Below are 18,510 nucleotides of genomic sequence, written 5' to 3'. Positions count from 1 at the left end.
TTAGGTGTAATTAGAGCTAAATTGTTGTTATATTATGCATGTATATCCTAGATAGAAGCTATTTAACATGAATTGAAGCTAAAAACTTCAAATTTTTAAGAATCTAGGGTTTGTGTTCTTGAGCAATTTGGGGCTTTTTGATATAAACAGGTTATGGCCGATTTTTGTCATGAATTGTTGCTAAATTAAGTAGTGTAACATGTTTAGGTAGTTAATTGATCCAAACTTTGAGCCTAAACATGTTTTTGAGAATTAAAGTGGACTTTTTAAGTCTAAAAATTCATGAACTTGGATAATTTAATATAAAGGCCATTTGAAACTTGTTTCATTGCTAGTAGTGATTATTTTGGCATGTTATTTGAGATAAATGCTTATGAACTTGATGTACATTTTTCGTATATGCTTATTTGACAAAGTGTAAACTTGACAAAAATATGAAAATGAGCACTAGTTTGATTTGAATGCCATGTAACAAGTGTTTAATTGTTATAATAATTATTGTTGACATGTTTAAGAGTTTAAATGTGATAAAACATTGTATACATTTTCGTATGTAAAAATGTAGAATTGTTATTGTTAAGAAAATGTGTATAAAATGTGTTATGAATTGAACATGTCATCATAATTGTTTCAAGTTATTATTTTGCTAACACTAATGCATATTTGGATGCACAATTTTTGTGTTTAATGTGTTTTACAGAAAGCCGATACTGGAGGTTCAGGAGCATCATCGTCCAGGCAACCAGAGCCCGAACCGGAAATGTTTCATGAACAAGAACAACATATGCAACAAGAAGAAGAAGAACAGGAGGAGCAACATATTCCATATCACGATCAAGATCAATTGTTCGTGAATCAGTTTCGTCAATTCGCTCCACATCAAAGGATTCTGAGCTTAGACATTAATGAAGATCAGTTACACCCAAATCTGAGATTTGATCGATGTTGGATAGAGTATCCAGATTATCAAAAGAACATGCACATTCTCTACTTTAAGGTTGTTGAAATGCCAAGGGTAATTGACTGGGTACCTTTGGAAACAGTTGACCTCGCCGAGCCGATTCGGGAATTATTGGTGCAAAGGTATGGTAATTCTCAGTTTAACGATTGGATGCGCCTATTTTCCATTCGTAGAACCATATATAGGGAATGGTGTATAGAATTACTTAGTACTATTAAGTTAAACAGTGATGTTAGGAGGATAGATGATAGAAGCTTTATTAGATTTCTGTTAGGTGGACGCATGTACAGAATGTCCATGGTAGATTTAGCTAGGGCCTTACAGATTTACACCCCTGCTGAACTTTTGAGCCCCGACTGTAATAGCCTGATTGCCCAAGGAGAAAGGGTAGATAGGGAATTTGATATTAACGCCATCTGGAGGCGTATGTCCCACTTTAATGAATTTCACGCCAGTGGAAATCATACACACTTAGATATAGACAGAGCTGAACTCCGGGTGATTCATAGATTCTTAGCAAACACAATTACACAAAGGGGAAGAAATAAGGAGAAATTGACCGTAAACGATTTGTTCTACCTCAAGTGTATTAGAGACCCGAGGAGTTTCGTTAACATTCCCTATTGTGTTGGTTATTATCTCGCTAATGTAGTTTCGGGGATGAAATCGGGGAGTATTATAGGTGGTGGTATTTTCATTACTCTCATTGGAGAGTATTTAGGTGTAGATAAGCACCAAGGGGGTCCAATGAACGAAATAGAGGACGGAGGTGAAACTATAAGTTCAAACCTTTATCACGGTGCAAGGGTATTATTGATGAGACGTGGTCGGGTATATCGATACGAGGGACCTCAGCGACAGGTAGAAAGAGGTGCGGATGACGAGATGGAGGAGGCGAACAACATTATAGGAGTTGTTCGGGAGACTGCTCTTGATTTAGGCGTTCGTATGGAGGATGAATACATGACGAACTATGATAGGCATATGCAGTACGAGGCATGGCAACGCCGGAATGACTACGAGCATTCCCGACAACGAGAGCATGGCCGATGGGATTATCATCAGCGCCAAATTATAAGCCAGTTGCAGCCTGGCGAGATGTATTATCCGACCCGACCCGCATACTATCCCGCACATCAGCCAGAAATGAGACCACCCTATGATTCATATGATTATGACGCGGCATACCAGTTCACCTATAATCAGCCATGGAACCCGGACGCGAACATGAATTGGGATCCATATCCTAATTTTCCTCCTAACCCACCTCCTGATCAGTAGAGATAAGTTGGTAATTTTTATTTTTATTTTAAACACTTAATATTTTATTACGTTTATGTAATGTTTGATATTCTTATTATTATTGTGTACTAATATTTTTCTTATAGTTTGAAAGTGGGATGCCAAAGTTCCATTTCAAATTGCATGTATGATTATATTTGTATTGTATGTATTCTCTTTTATGCACAAAACAGGGTAAAACAACGCGTTTTCAAAGACTGGCATTAAGTTCAGCAAAAGCAAGTAATTTTGACGACAATGATGCAAAATATATGTGAAATAACAACAAGACGGAATGAACAAATGACGTGCACCATTTATCATTCAGCAAACAAACGCCAATATATTTGGAAACTTTGGTAAAAATTTAATCATTTTCACACAAATCACCCTCAATAATTTAAATTGTTACTGATTTCTTGCAAATGAGGGCATTGCAAGATCTTAAGTGTGGGAAGGGGTTAAATTCTTTCGGATTTTAAAATTTTTTACTTTAAACACTTGGTTACCATTAAAAATACTAGTAAAGCAATAGTTGTATTAGAATCTAGTGCTCTCTGATAAAAAAGAACAGCCCTAGTCTTATATACTGACTACCCAATTCTAGTAAAATTTTTCAAAATTTTCAATTAAATGAATTCAAAATCATGTTTATACATATTTATGAACGATAAAACTAGGTTTTAACACCGAAATTATTGTTACCTCGGAAAGGACATAAATTGAGAAACAAACTAAAATGTTAAAATTCATTTAAAATGGAATAGAGGACGATAAAAAGGAAAATAAAAGCCAAGTGTGGGAAAATTTACCAAGTTATCTTAAACATATGTCACATATATCTGTAACAAATAACTGAAAATACTTTTGCTTTGGACTAAACTAAACTGTTTTACCCGATGAAAGAAAAGAAGAGATGGATCTACACGATGAATCAATTCCATCATTAAAAGGAAGTAAAGTCTTCCGAAAAAGACACGCGCTTCTTGATTTAGGTCATGAAGTTGTCGTCCAGACCAGCTGTAGGTTGACGAAAAATCTAGAAAAGTCATCACTAAAATCAGCAAGAAATCCACGGACCTCAGCATTAAACAGGGTCGCCAAGTGGTCAGATTTATCCTAACCATGAGAAGGATTTATCTCGTACAATGGGGGGGCACCATGCAAATTAGCTGGATAAGACTAATGAATCAGATCCCCAGAAAGGATAATCTCCTTAAAGATTAAAAATCAGCTTTTAAGACTGATATTACTCAATCCTAGAGATTGACCTTAAAGATTGAGAATTACAAACTCATGGAATTCGATGATATCTAAACTCGAGCTTGAACGAGAAAATATTTTGATCAAAAATACAAACCGATTTGTTTTCTGAAAACCCAATTTTCAATGCGTTCATTACCATTGAACGTAAAATCCTAGGAATTCACCTGGAATTCACTAGGTCACCTGAACTAAATCGGGTGTCAACCGTAAGAACGGTGGTTGCATAGCATGGTCAAAGACAGGACCTTGTGCCAGACCGAAAAATTATAAGGGTGAGCTTTACTATTGCTCCTACCAAGGATAGTAATTGCGTCCGACACGTTATAGACCATAATCAAAAGCATGTCACGGGACATTGCCTTAACAGTTGCTTGTTCAACGCTTTCCTTTACAACCGGACGGTAGTTTACCGAAAGGTAATATACGGAACAAGTAAACTGGACATGTTACTTTCCAAACACAAGGTTAGCAAGTGGGTGACACAAAACCGCAAGTTTTGAGCTAAAATTTTCAAATCTGAAACCCACCAAACCCACAAAAATATTTTGCAAACACCGGTAAAGGGTTATTCCGGAAAACTTATCTAGAGTAAAAACTAGATTTCGAAAGATCAAATGTTTTCATAAAGATCCAATTTCCTTAATGGATCTAAATTTTTATAGTCATGTGGGACTGTAAACCATATCGTTATTACCATTGTTTATACCGCCGTATAGAAATCACTGATGTACAAAGTGTGAAGAATAAAGAAGTGATTCTAGTATTTCAAGACAATATTGCTTGAGGACAAGCAACGCTCAAGTGTGGGAATATTTGATAATGCTAAAAACGAACATATATTTCATAGCATTATTCCTCAAGAAAGACAAGCTTTTAGTTGCAATTGTTCTATTTACAAGAGATATTCGTTTAAATAATAAAAGGTGAAGACAAAAGACAGATTCGACGAATTGAAGACGCAAACGACCAAAAAGCTCAAAAGTACAAAAGACAATAAAAAAAGGTTCCAATTATTGATAAGAAACGTCTCGAAATCACAAGAGTACAAGATTCAAAACGCAAAGTACAAAATATAAAATTGTACGCAAGGACGTCCGAAAATCCGGAACCGGGACCTGAGCCAAGAAGAAACGCCCGACGCAACGGACCAAAAATATCTAGTCTACTATGCACAAGAATATAATATAATATATATATAATTATATATAATTATATATTATATATATTATTATTATTATATTACGTCGGCAAGAAGAAAACAAATCCATTTGGCTGGATCCAGGGTGGCCATGCGACTCGCATGGCCAGAAGCACAAATCCATGCGAGTCGCATGGAGTGAGATTGCTGGTCAGGTCCTATATAAAGCCAGTTTTGTGCCGAGTTTAATCATCTTTTTTCTCTTCCTCTTCATACGTAAATATATTTATATTTATAATTTATATTTTAATTTTAATTATAATTCTAATAATAAGGGTATGTTAGCGAATGTTGTAAGGGTGTAAGTCGAAATTCTGTCCGTGTAACGCTACGCTATTTTTAATCATTGTAAGTTATGTTCAACCTTTTTACATTAATGTCTCGTAGCTAAGTTATTATTATGCTTATTTAAAACGAAGTAATCATGATGTTGGGCTAATTACTAAAATTGGGTAATTGGGCTTTGTACCATAATTGGGGTTTGGACAAAAGAACGACACTTGTGGAAACTAGACTATGGGCTATTAATGGGCTTTATATTTGTTTAACTAAATGAAAGTTTGTTAATGTTAATATAAAGATTTACAATTGGGCGTCCCTATAAATTACCATATACACTCGATCGGACACGATGGGCGGGGTATTTATATGTACGAATAATCGTTCATTTAACCGGACACGGGAATGGATTAATAGCCACTAGAATAATTAAAACAGGGGTGAAATTACATTCAAGGGTAATTGGTGTAATTGTTAACAAAGTAGTAAAACCTTGGTTTACACGCAGTCGATAACCTGGTGTATTCATTAAACAAAGTATTAAAACCTTGTTACAATTCGAATCCCCAATTAGTTGGAATATTTAACTTCGGGTATAATAATAATTTGACAAGGACACTTGCAATTTATATTTATGACTGATGGACTGTTATGGACAAAAACCAGACGGACATATTGAATAATCCAGGACAAAGGACAATTAACCCATGGGCATAAAACTAAAATCAACACGTCAAACATCATGATTACGGAAGTTTAAATAAGCATAATTCTTTTATTTCATATTTAATTTCCTTTATTTTATATTTAATTGCACTTCTAATAATCGCACTTTTAATTATCGTACTTTTAATTATCGCAATTTAATTTTATCGCATTTTTATTATTCGCAATTTCATTATCGTTATTTACTTTACGCTTTAATTTAAAGTCTTGTATTTATTTTATATTTTACATTAGGTTTTAACTGCGACTAAAGTTTTAAAATCGACAAGCCGGTCATTAAACGGTAAAAACCCCCCTTTATAATAATAATATCACTTATATATATATTTGTATTTTTATAAAAGTAAACTAATATAGCGTTGAGCTTTGTTTAAAGATTTCCCTGTGGAACGAACCGGACTTACTAAAAACTACACTACTGTACGATTAGGTACACTGCCTATAAGTGTTGTAGCAAGGTTTAAGTATATCCATTCTATAAATAAATAAATATCTTGTGTAAAATTGTATCGTATTTAATAGTATTTTCCTAGTAAAATAATAACTATTTTATATACACCTCGTTCGACATCAAGTGTGGGAAGGGGTTAAATTCTTTCGGATTTTTAAAATTTTTAACTTATACACTTGGTTACCATTAAAAATACTAGTAATGCAGTAGTTGTATTAGAATCTAGTGCTCTCTGATAATAAAGAACAGCCCTAGTCTTATATACTGACTTCCAATTCTAGTAAAATTTTTCAAAATTTTTAATTAAATGAACTCAAAATCATGTTTATATATATTTATGAATGATAAAACTAGGTGTTAATACCGAAATTATTGTTACCTCGGAAAGGACATAAATTGAGAAACAACTCAAAATGTTAGAATTCATTTAAAATGGAATAGAGGATAATAAAAAGGCAAAGAAAATAAAAGCCAAGTGTGGGAAAAATTCACCAAGTTATTTAAAACATATATCACATATTTTTGTACAAATAATTGAAGATACTTTTGTTTTGGACAATATTAATCAGTTTTACCCAGTAAATTGTAATATATTTGAAAGGAAAGATGGATCTACACGAAGAATCAATTCCATCATTAAAAGGAAGTAAAGTCTTCCAAAAAAGAAACGCGCATCTTGATTTAGGTCAGGAAGTTGTCGTCCAAACCAGTTGTAGAGTCTACGAAAAACCTTGAAAAGTTTTCTCGAAAATTAGCTGAAAATCCACGGACCTCAGCATCAAACAGAGTCGCCAAGTGGTCAGACTTATCCTAACCATGAGAAGATCTGTATCGTAAAATGGGGAGGGCACTGTGCAAATTAGCTTGATAAGACTAATGAATCAGATCCCCAGAAAGGATAATCTCCTTAAAAGATCAAAAATCAGCTTTTAAGACTGATATTACTCAATCCTTGAGATTGACCTTAAAGATTGAGAATTACAAACTCATAGAATTCGATGATATCTGATGTGCGTAGAGGTGTATACGAAATAGTTATATATTTATTATGAAATACTATTAAATACGATACAATTTTACACAAGATATTTATTTATTTATAGAATGGATATACCTAAACCTTGCTACAACACTTATAGGTAGTGTACCTAATCGTACATTAGTGTAGTTTTTAGTAAGTCCGGTTCGTTCCACATGGATCTTTTAAACAAGCTTAACGCTATATTTTTAACTTATAATTGTAAAAATACAAAAATATATATAAGTAGTATTATTATTATAAAAGGGGGTTTTTACCGTTTAATGACTGGTTTGTCGATTTTAAAAAACTGTAGTCACAGTTAAAACCTAATGTAAAATATTAAAAATAAATATAACTTAATTTAAAGCGTAAATTGAATAACGATAATGAAATTGCGATAAATAAAAGTGCGATAAAATAAAATTGCGATAATTAAAGAGTATGATAATTAAAAGTGCAATTAAATACAATGAAAATAAATAAAAGTGCGATAATTAAAAGTGCAATTAAATATGAAATAAAAGAATTATGCTTATTTAAACTTCCATAATCATGATGTTTGACGTGTTGATTTTTAGTTTATTCCCATGGGTTAATTGTTCTTTGTCCTGAATTATTCAATATGTCCATACGGATTTGTCCATAATAGTCCATCAGTCATAATCATAAAATGCGGAAGTCTTCGTCAAATTATTCTTATTCCTGAAGTCAAATACTCCAACTAATTGAGGATTTGAATTGTAATAAGGTCTTAATACTTTGTTTAATGAATACACCAGGTTATCGACTGCGTGTAAACCAAGGTTTTACTACTTTGTTAACAATTACACCAATTACCCTCGAATGTAATCCACCCCTATTTCAACAAGTCTATTAACTATTAATCCAGTTCTGTGTCCGGTAAAATGAACAATTATTGGTATTTATAGATATCCCGCCCACCGTGCCCAGTCAAGCGTATGTGGTTATATATAAATACGTCAAATTATAAGTCTATATATTAAATTAACGAGGTATCATTTAGTTAATATAAAGCCCATTAATAGCCCATTGTCTAATTTCCTCAAGTGTCGTTCTTTTATCCAAACTCCAATTATGGTACAAAGCCCAATTATCCAATTTTAATATTTTAGCCCAACATCATGATTGCTTTGTCTTAAATAAGCATTATAATAATTTAGCTACGAGACATTAATGAAAATAATTTAAACATAACTTACAGTGATTTATTAATAGTAGTGTTACACGGACAGAGTTTCGACTTAAAACCTTAAAACATTCGCTAACATAACCTTATTATTATTAATCTTAAATTAAAATTATAAATTATAAATATATATATATATATCTTTTACGTATATGAAATGGAAAGAAGGTGTAAAAATATCGATCGAATGCGTTGCCTTTTATAGGCCCCATTTCAGTTTTAGTGTGCTCCGCGATCTTGAAGGGTTTCTCCTTCACAGCTCCGCGATCGCGGAGTGGTGGATTACAGCTCATCCAAGTTTGCCTCCTAGCTTGCCGACGGATTTTTTAATAAATAAATATAATATATATATAATTATTTATATATTATATTATATTTATATGCATACTTGACTTGTAATTTTCGCTCCGTTGCGTCGTGCGTTGAAAGTTGACTTAGGTCCCGGTTATGGATTTTCGAACGTCCTTGCGTACAATTTAATATCTTGTATTTTGCGTTTTGTGTCTTGTACTCTTGTAATTTTGAGACGTTTCTCATCAATAATTGGAACCACTTTGATTGTACTTTGCACTTTTGAGCTTTTTGGTCGTTTGCGTCTTCAATTCGTCGAATCTGTCTTTTGTCTTCACCTTTTATTATTTAAACGAATATTACTTGTAAATAGAACAATTGCAAATAAAAGCTTGTCTTCCTTGAGGGATAATGCTATGAAATATATGTTCGTTTTTAGCATTATCAAATATTCCCACACTTGAGCGTTGCTTGTCCTCAAGCAATATAGTCTTGAAATAAAAACATACTTGAATCACTTCTTTATTCTTCACACTTTGTACATCAGTGATTTTGATACGGCGGTATAAACAATGATAGTAACATTGTGGTTTACAGTCTCACATGACTATAAAAATTTAGATCCTTTAGGAAATTGGATCTTTATGAAAACTTTTGATCTTTTAAAAATTTAAGCTAGATTTTACCCTAGACAAGTTTTCCGGAATAACCCTTCACCGGTGTTGCAAATTGTTTTTGTGGGTTTTGTGGGTTTTAGATTTGAAAATTTTAGCTCAAAACTTATGGTTTTGTGTCACCCACTTGCTAACATTGTATTAGGAAAGTAACACGTCCAGTTAACTTGCTCCGTATATTACCTTTCGGTAAACTACCGTCCGGTTGTAAAGGAAAGCGTTGAACAAGCAACTGTTAAGGCAATGTCCCGCGACATGCTTTTAATTATGGTCTATAACGTGTAGGATGCAATTACTATCCTTGGTAGGAGCAATAGTAAAGCTCACCCTATGGTTTTTCGGTCTGGCACAAAGTCCTGTCTTCGACCATGCTATGCAACCACCGTTCTTACGGTTGATACCCGATTTGGTTCAGGTGACCTAATGAATTCCAGGTGAATTCCTAGAATTTTACGTTCAATGGTAATGAACGCATTAAAAATGGGTTTTCAGAAAACAAATCGGTTTTAATTTAATCAAAATATTTCCTCGTTCAAGCTCGAGTTTAGATATCATCGAATTCCATGAGTTTGTAATTCTCAATCTTTAAAGTCAATCTCAAGGATTGAGTAATATCAGTCTTAAAAACTGATTTTTAATCTTTAAGGAGATTATCCTTTCTGGGGGTCTGATTCATTAGTCTTATCAAGCTAATTTGCACGGCGTCCTCCCCATTTTACGAGACAGATCCTCCCATGGTTAGGATAAGTCTGACCACTTGGCGACCCTGTTTGATGCTGAGGTCCGTCGATTTCCTGCTGATTTTAGAGATGACTTTTCTAGATTTTTCATCAACCTACAGCTGGTCTAGACGACAACTTCATGATCTAAATCAAGAAGCGCGTGTCTTTTTCGGAAGACTTTACTTCCTTTTAATGATGGAATTGATTCATGTGTAGATCCATCTATTCTTTCAAAGGGATTATAATAAATCAGGTAAAACTGATAAAATTGTCCAAAACAAAAGTATCTTCAACTATTTGTACAAAAATATGTGATATATGTTTTAAATAACTTGGTAAATTTTCCCACACTTGGCTTTTATTTTCTTTTATTTTCCTTTTTATTGTCCTCTATTCCATTTTAAATGAATTCTAATATTTTGGGTTGTTTCTCAATTTATGTCCTTTCCGAGGTAACAATAATTTCGGTGTTAACACCTAGTTTTATCGTTCATAAATATGTATAAACATGATTTTGAATTCATTTATTTGAAATTTTGAAAATTTTTACTAGAATTGGGTAGTCAGTATATAAGACTAGGGCTGTTCTTTATTATCAGAGAGCACTAGATTCTAATACAACTACTGCGTTACTAGTATTTTTAATGGTAACCAAGTGTTTAAATTAAATTTTTTAAAATTCCGAAAGAATTTAACCTCTTCCCACACTTAAGATCTTGCAATGCCCTCATTTACAAGAAATCAGTAACAGTTTAAATTATTGAGGGTGATTAGCGTAGAAAAAGGATTAAATTTTACCAAAGTTTCCAAACATATTGTTGTTTGTTTGTTGAATGATAAATGGTGCACATCATTTGTTCATTCCGTTTGTTGTTTCATCACATTTATTTTGCATCTTGTCGTCAAAATTAGTAGCTTTTGCTGAACTTAATGTCAGTCTTTGAAAATGCGTTGTTTTACCCTGTTGTGTACATAAGATAAACTGCAAACATATATACATATTTTTGAAGTTTGGTATATTACCCCACATTCAAAAATTATTAAAATATAATAATAAAAGTTAGAATATTATAAAAACTAATACAATACCAACATAAGTATTAAATATAGCAACATTACAAATAAATAAGATAAATAAGACTAAGTAAACTAGGGTTGATTCTGAAACCAGTAGGGGTTCCATGGTTCATTGTATCTATCTTGATATGCTTGAAATGGGTCATAGGTAGGAAAAGGTGGTCTCGTATCCTCGGTCCACGGAGGAAAATAGACTGGCTCAGTAGGAATGTAGTTCCTACCTTGGGAGGCTAAATAGGCTTTGATATATTCTTGATGATATTGCCAAGCCTGAAACTCTTGTTGCATAGCCCGTTGGTATTCAGTTTGGGACATTATTCTTTGTATATCGGTCATTTGGTTTCCTCCTCCCACATTACCATGTTGTTGACCTCTTTCTACCTGTGGATGATTCCCTTGATATGGAAGTGCAACATTATTTCTTTTCAACAAAACCTTTGCACCAGCATATACCCGCATATCAATCCGATCACGAGGAATGGGTACTTGTACTAACTCCCTTCCCCGAGTAATATCCACACCGAGGTACTCGGCAATTAAAGTCACAAAAATACCACCTCCTATAATACTATTGTTTCGCATTCCCTTTATCATATCCGACAAATAATAGGCCACACAATAAGGAATATTTACAAAGCTCTGTGGGTCTCTAATACACATCTGATAAAATAAATCATCTTCAGTCACTTTATCTTTATTTCTACCCCTTTGTGTAATAGAGTTGGAAATGAATCTATGGATTACCCTAAGACCAGCTCTATGTATATCAGTATAAGAATAATGACCTCCACGAAAACGATTATGGCTAGTCATTATACTCCACAACTCATTCTTATCAAAATCATAATCAACCCTTCTACCATTACTTATCAACTGTCTACAATCATCAGTTAATAATTCTTCAGCCGTATAAAATCACAAAGCTTCAGCCATATCTAATAAAGACATACGGCGCATCACACCTCCTAATAGAAATCTAATAAAACTTCTATCCATTAAACTAGTTACTTCATCATTTAGTTCAATAGTACTTACTAACTCAACGCACCATTCCTTATACACAGGTCTACGTATAGTGAATAGATTAATCCAATCATTGAAAGTAGAATTACCATACCTTTGTGTAAGTAATTCTCTTATTGGCTCGGCCAATCCCACTGTCTCTAATGGTGCCCAATCTATCACCCTGGACACTTCAAAATTTTTGGGAAAAAGAATGCTCAAGTTCCTCTGATATTTTGGATAGTCTATCCAAAATCTGTCAAATCGTAAGTTAGGGTGTAGATTTGCTTCAACTGCTCGCGATAATGAAATAAAAGGGTGCGGTTGATTCTGTTGGTATTGTTCACTGAGATCTTGATCATCGTCATTTTCATTATAAGTATTCAAATTTTGTGGCGCGGATGAAGATTCACCTCGTTCATTCTGCTAAACACATTAAACAAAAAGGAATTGTGCATCCAAAAATGCATTGGTACTAGCAAAATAACAATTAAAAATAACTAACATGACATGTTTAATCCATATTAAACTCATGCTCATTTTCATATTTTTAACAATTCTACACTTTTTCAAATAAGCATATATGAAAATGTTTACCAAGTTTATAAGCATTCTACTCAAATAAATGTTAAAATAATCATTACTAGCAATTAAACAAGTTTCAAATGGCTATTATATCAAATTAATCAAGTTCGTGAATTTTAGACTTAAAAAGTCCACTTTAATTCTCAAAAATCATGTTTAGGATAAAAGTTTTGATCATTTAGCTACCTAAACATGTTACACTACTTAATTTAGCAATAATTCATGAAAAAAATCGGCCCTAACCTGTTTATATTAAAAAGCCCCAAATTTACTCAAGAACACAAACCCTAGATTTCTAAAAAATTTGAAGTTTTTGGCTTCAAATCATGTTAAATAGCATCAATCTAGGTTATACGTGCATAATATATCATCAATTTAACTCTAGTTACACTGGAAATTAACAAAATCAAATTAGGTAAATTTAGTTCAAGAACACACAAAAAAAAAAAAATTAAATTTAAGAGTGTTTGGATGTAGGAATTACCATTCTTCTTGAAAGGGATCTAGTTAAGAATCTCCACATCAATTTTTAGCAACAAATTTGATAAAAAACGGTTTAAAATGGCGATTTGTGTGTGTTTTTTTCGTGGGATTTTCGCAGAAATATGTGGTGTGTGTGTGTACGAAACTGGTCTGTCGACCAGTTTATGCTTTCTGGGATTTTTAATCTCCGCGATCTTGAAGGAGGACACCCTCCTGGCTCCGCGATCTCGAAACACCTTTTTTTTATTTTTATAAAAACTTTAACTTTTAAAATAGAAATTACATAATTTAAAAATTTTGTTTTTCTTGTTATTTAGGACGAGGTCGTTTCGGATCGTTGTCCTAGTCCGTCCCTCGACAAAATTTTAAAATTTGTCTTTTTGAAGCGATTGTTTTAAAACTAAGATTTTTGGGGTTTTTAATTTTTTTTTGGCATACTTTAAGTCAATAAGATTAAAAATAATGATAATAAAATTCTCGTCCCTCCATTGGGTAGAGCAATTTCGGTTCAACGACCTAGTTTTCAACTCACGACGAATTTTAAAAATCACATTTTTAACTTAACGAAATAAAGTAAATTTTTGTTTTTAAATTCACACCAAACTTAAATTTAAAATGCATAAAATTAAAAATTCATATTATTAAAATTCACACCAAACTTTTATTATATTTTTGTTTTTAAAACATACAAACTTATATTAAAAATTTTAATTTTTTAAATATTTACAAACTTAAATATATATTAATTTAAAATGTTTACAATAATAATTTAATATTAATATATTAATTTTAAAAATAAAGTAAAAATTAAAAATTAAAATTTTTTTTGGTCTTTTATCCCACTTTAATCAATCAAATACTATCAAAAATATACGCCCCTCTTTTCGGTAAAGTAATTTTGGCTATATTACCTAGTTTTACTCCTGACGAATTTTTGAAATATTTTGGTTTGATTGATTAAAGATATTTATACCTTAAGAATAAATGGTAAATTTCGCAGTGATGTAATAAATTTTTGTATGATATCAATAATTTTGGTCGCAAAACCTAATTTTATTGAGTATCAATTTAATACTTTATAGCGAACAATTTAGCGTTTATTATCAAAAGGTTAAAAGCAATAAAATAAAAATAAAAATAAAAAATGTACATACTTACCTGTGAAATAGAATTTTCAGTGACCTGCTTTAGCCCACTCATAAGATAGTCGGACTAATTGGTTTTCCATAGCTACATAGGGGTAACCTCGAGCATTCAACGATTTTTCTTTGAAACATATGAATGGTCCTTCTCTGCATAAAGTAACAAATTCGGTATTTGAATATGTTTGATTCGTCGAGCATTTTCCTTCGTGTGACCATTTTTCGCATTTGTGACATCTTTCAAGGTGTCGTGCTCTTCTTTTCACTGCGGATTTTGATTTTTCTTTACCAAAATATAACTTATTATGTTCGTTCCTGAGTTATTTTCTTACTTCGTCCAATTTGGCTCTTATTACTGATACCAGGTCACTCGGGAGTGTGTTATTATTACGTTTAGTGATCAAAGCGAGTAGCATTAGACCATGGTTTAGTTCACAGGAATTCTTTATCTCGTAAAACTTAAAAAAAAATAAAAATTCAGAATGGGGGGAGAAGACTAGTTCTTTAGGGTCTGCTAGGGAAAGACCATTCGGATTCCATTTTCGAGAACTACACGAAAACATAATATCTAACTCTAACAGAAATACATATTACCCTAAAAAGATTCGAACCTCCCCACACTTAGTTAGATGTGGTGTTGAAATTGTGATTAACTTCGTTTTTAATTGGACTATCAACAACTTGTATATCTTTGACTTTTGCTTCAAGCTAATTGTTGATTTCCTCCGTAACTTTCACAAATTCAACTAACATTGCCTTTTCTTTTGGCGATAAATTGGATACTAATCTGTTACATAACTTAAAGTTTCCCTTAATCCTAGCATCGTGAATTCGTTTATAAAGTTTCTTTGTTGAACTGTTAAAAACGGGTTCATCTAATTTCGTATCATCAACGGTGTTCTTTGTGATCGGATCATCATTAAGTGTTTCTTCATCTTCCCCACACTTATGCGTTTTTATTGGTTTAACAGTTTTGGTGGTGGAGATCTAAACTTTCGGTTCACAAAGGTGATCGATGTATCACCATCCCTAAGTGTCATTCTACCTTCTCTTACATCAATGAATGCCTCGGTGGTTGCTAAAAATGAGCGACCTAAAATTAGAGGAATATCAAGGTTTTCCTTCATATTAATCACTATGAAATTTGCAACAAAGGTCAAACTTCCCACGTTAACAAGTAAATTATTTACTATTCCAACCGGGTGTTTAATGGTTAGGTCAAATGATTGAACACGTATTTTGGTTGGTTTTAATTTACCCATACCTAATCTTTTGTATAAGGAAAGAGGCATAATATTTGCACTTGCTCCTAAATCTGCGAGTCCATTATATACAGCACCATCATTAAGCAAGCAAGAAATGATAAATTCACCCGGGTCTCCTGCTTTAGTAAGTCGAGTTGGTTTGTAAACCTTTTTTGGGTGTTCTTTTCTTGGTTCTTTCACTTCTATTTGAACTTCTTGTTCACATTTTTCTTCGTTTCTTGGAATGGGAGGTTTGTATAAGAATTGTTCTTCATCACTCCAATTTGAATCCTCCCTATTTTCCAATTTTGATTTTTCATATGTTGTTGATAACATATTTATATTTTCATTTTGAAGGTTTTCTTGGGTGGTGAAATTATGATTGACTTCATTGTCAACTTCCATCAGACCATGTATGTAATGTTTAACTCTGTGACCATTAACTTTAAATTCAATCCGATTTGAATTTATTAACTCTATTGTTCCTTATGGGAAAACTCTTTTGACTATGAATGGTCCAGACCATCTTGATTTCAATTTTCTAGGAAATAGCTTGAATCGTGAATTAAAAAGAAGAACTCTGTCTCCTTCTTTAAATTCTTTTGAACTTTTGATTCTTTTATCATGCCATTTCTTCGTTCTTTCCTTATAGATTAAGGAATTTTCATATGCCTCAAGTCTTAATTCTTCTAATTCGTTTAGTTGACTTAATCATAGACGTCCGGCTTCATGTAAATCAAGATTACATGTCTTCAAAGCCCAAAATATTTTGTGTTCAATTTCTACTGGAAGATGACATGCTTTTCCGTAAACGAGTTTAAAAGGTGTGGTTCCAATTGGAGTTTTGTAGGCTGTTCTAAAAGCCCAGAGTGCATCCTCCAATTTCATGGACCATTCCTTCGGATTTGATCCTACGGTTTTCTCTAGAATACGTTTTAAAGCTCGGTTGGTATTTTCAACTTGTCCACTTGTCTGTGGATGATAAGCAGTGGAGATTTTATGAGTTACTCCATATCTTTTGAGAACTTTCTCAAGTTGATTATTACAAAAATGAGTACCCCGATCACTTATTAAAGCTTTCGGTGTTCCGAACCTTGCAAAAAGACGTTTTAAAAAGTTGACTACAACTCGTGCATCGTTAGTTGGGAGAGCTTGTGCTTCTGCCCATTTAGATACATAATCAATGGCAATGAGAATGTAGAGATTATTATGAGATTTTGGAAATGGACCCATAAAGTCAATACCCCAAACGTCAAATACTTCACATACTTGAATGACATTTTGTGGCATTTCATCACGTTGACTTATTTTTCCGGCCCTTTGACAAGCATCACAGAATTTGCAATGAAGGTGTGTGTCTTTGAAAATTGTAGGCCAATAGAATCCAGCATCGTAAACTTTTCTTGCTGTGAGCTGAGGCCCATAATGCCCTCCTGTTGGTCCTGTGTGACAATGGTTTAAGATTTTACTGGCTTCATCTCCGAATACACATCGGCGTATTATTCCATCGGGATAACTTTTAAACAAATGTGGATCTTCCCAGAAATAGTGTTTTATATCACTAAAGAATTTCTTTCGTTTTTGGTACGACAATCCTTTTTCAAGGAATCCACATACTAAGTAGTTTGCATAATCTGCAAACCATAGAATTTCATTATAATCTATCTACAATAGATATTCATCAGAAAAGTTGTCTTGTATGGCCGATTCATTTAAAACTTCTAATTCGGGATTTTCAAGACGAGAAAGATGATCAGCGGCGAGATTTTCTGCTCCCTTTTTGTCTCGGATTTCAATATCGAACTCTTGTAAGAGTAAGATCCAACGGATTAATCTTGGTTTGGCATCTTGTTTAGAAAATAAGTATCTAAGAGCAGAATGGTCGGTATAGACCACCGTTTTAGCTAGAACGAGATGAAAGGACCCGTCCTAATCCATCCGGACAAAGTCCATATCGATTATAAACGATTCATAACAGTTGATTACATAGCGAGGTACTGGACCTCTATATGATACATTTTTACAAACATTGCATTCGTTTTTGAAAAGACAATCTTCCATTACATCGAAAGTTGCCGACATGCATACCATCTCATCATATATCCAACTATAATTGACTTAATAATAATCTTGATGAACTCAACGACTCGAATGCAACGTCTTTTGAAATATGTCATGAATGACTCCAAGTAATATCTCTAGAATGAACAAATGCACAGCGGAAGGTTTCTTTAATACCTGAGAATAAACATGCTTTAAAGTGTCAACCAAAAGGTTGGTGAGTTCATTAGTTTAAATAAATAATCATTTCATAAATTTAATAGACCACAAGATTTCATATTTCCATTTCTCATAAACATACGTCCCATGCATAGAGACAAAAATGTCATTCATATGGATTGAACACCTGGTAACCGACATTCACAATATGTATATAAGAATATCCCCATCATTCCGGGATCCTCCTTCGGACATGATATAAATTTCGAAGTACTAAAGCATCCGGTACTTTGGATGGGGCTTGTTGGGCCCGATAGATCTATCTTTAGAGTTCACGTCAATTAGGGTTTCTGTTCCCTAATTCTTAGATTACCAGACTATATAAAAAGGGCATATTCGATTAGATAATCCAACCATAGAATGTAGTTTCGATCACTTGTGTCCATTTCGTAAAACATTTATAAAAGCAGCGCATGCATTCTCAGTCCCAAAAATATATATTGCAAAAGCATTTAAAAAGGGAGTAATGAAAACTCACGCATATAAATATTGTAAAACATTTAATAAAGCATTTGCATGTATTCTCAGCCCAAAAATGTAAAGAGTAAAAAGGGAGCAAATGAAACTCACCTAATGTATTTTGTAGTAAAAATACATATGACTATACTGAACAATGCAGG

This window comes from Rutidosis leptorrhynchoides, chromosome 4 (assembly GCF_046630445.1).
Source record: "Rutidosis leptorrhynchoides isolate AG116_Rl617_1_P2 chromosome 4, CSIRO_AGI_Rlap_v1, whole genome shotgun sequence".
Taxonomy (NCBI): Eukaryota; Viridiplantae; Streptophyta; class Magnoliopsida; order Asterales; family Asteraceae; genus Rutidosis; species Rutidosis leptorrhynchoides.
The sequence above is the reverse complement of the archived record's forward strand: the minus strand, read 5'-3'. Positions refer to the sequence as shown.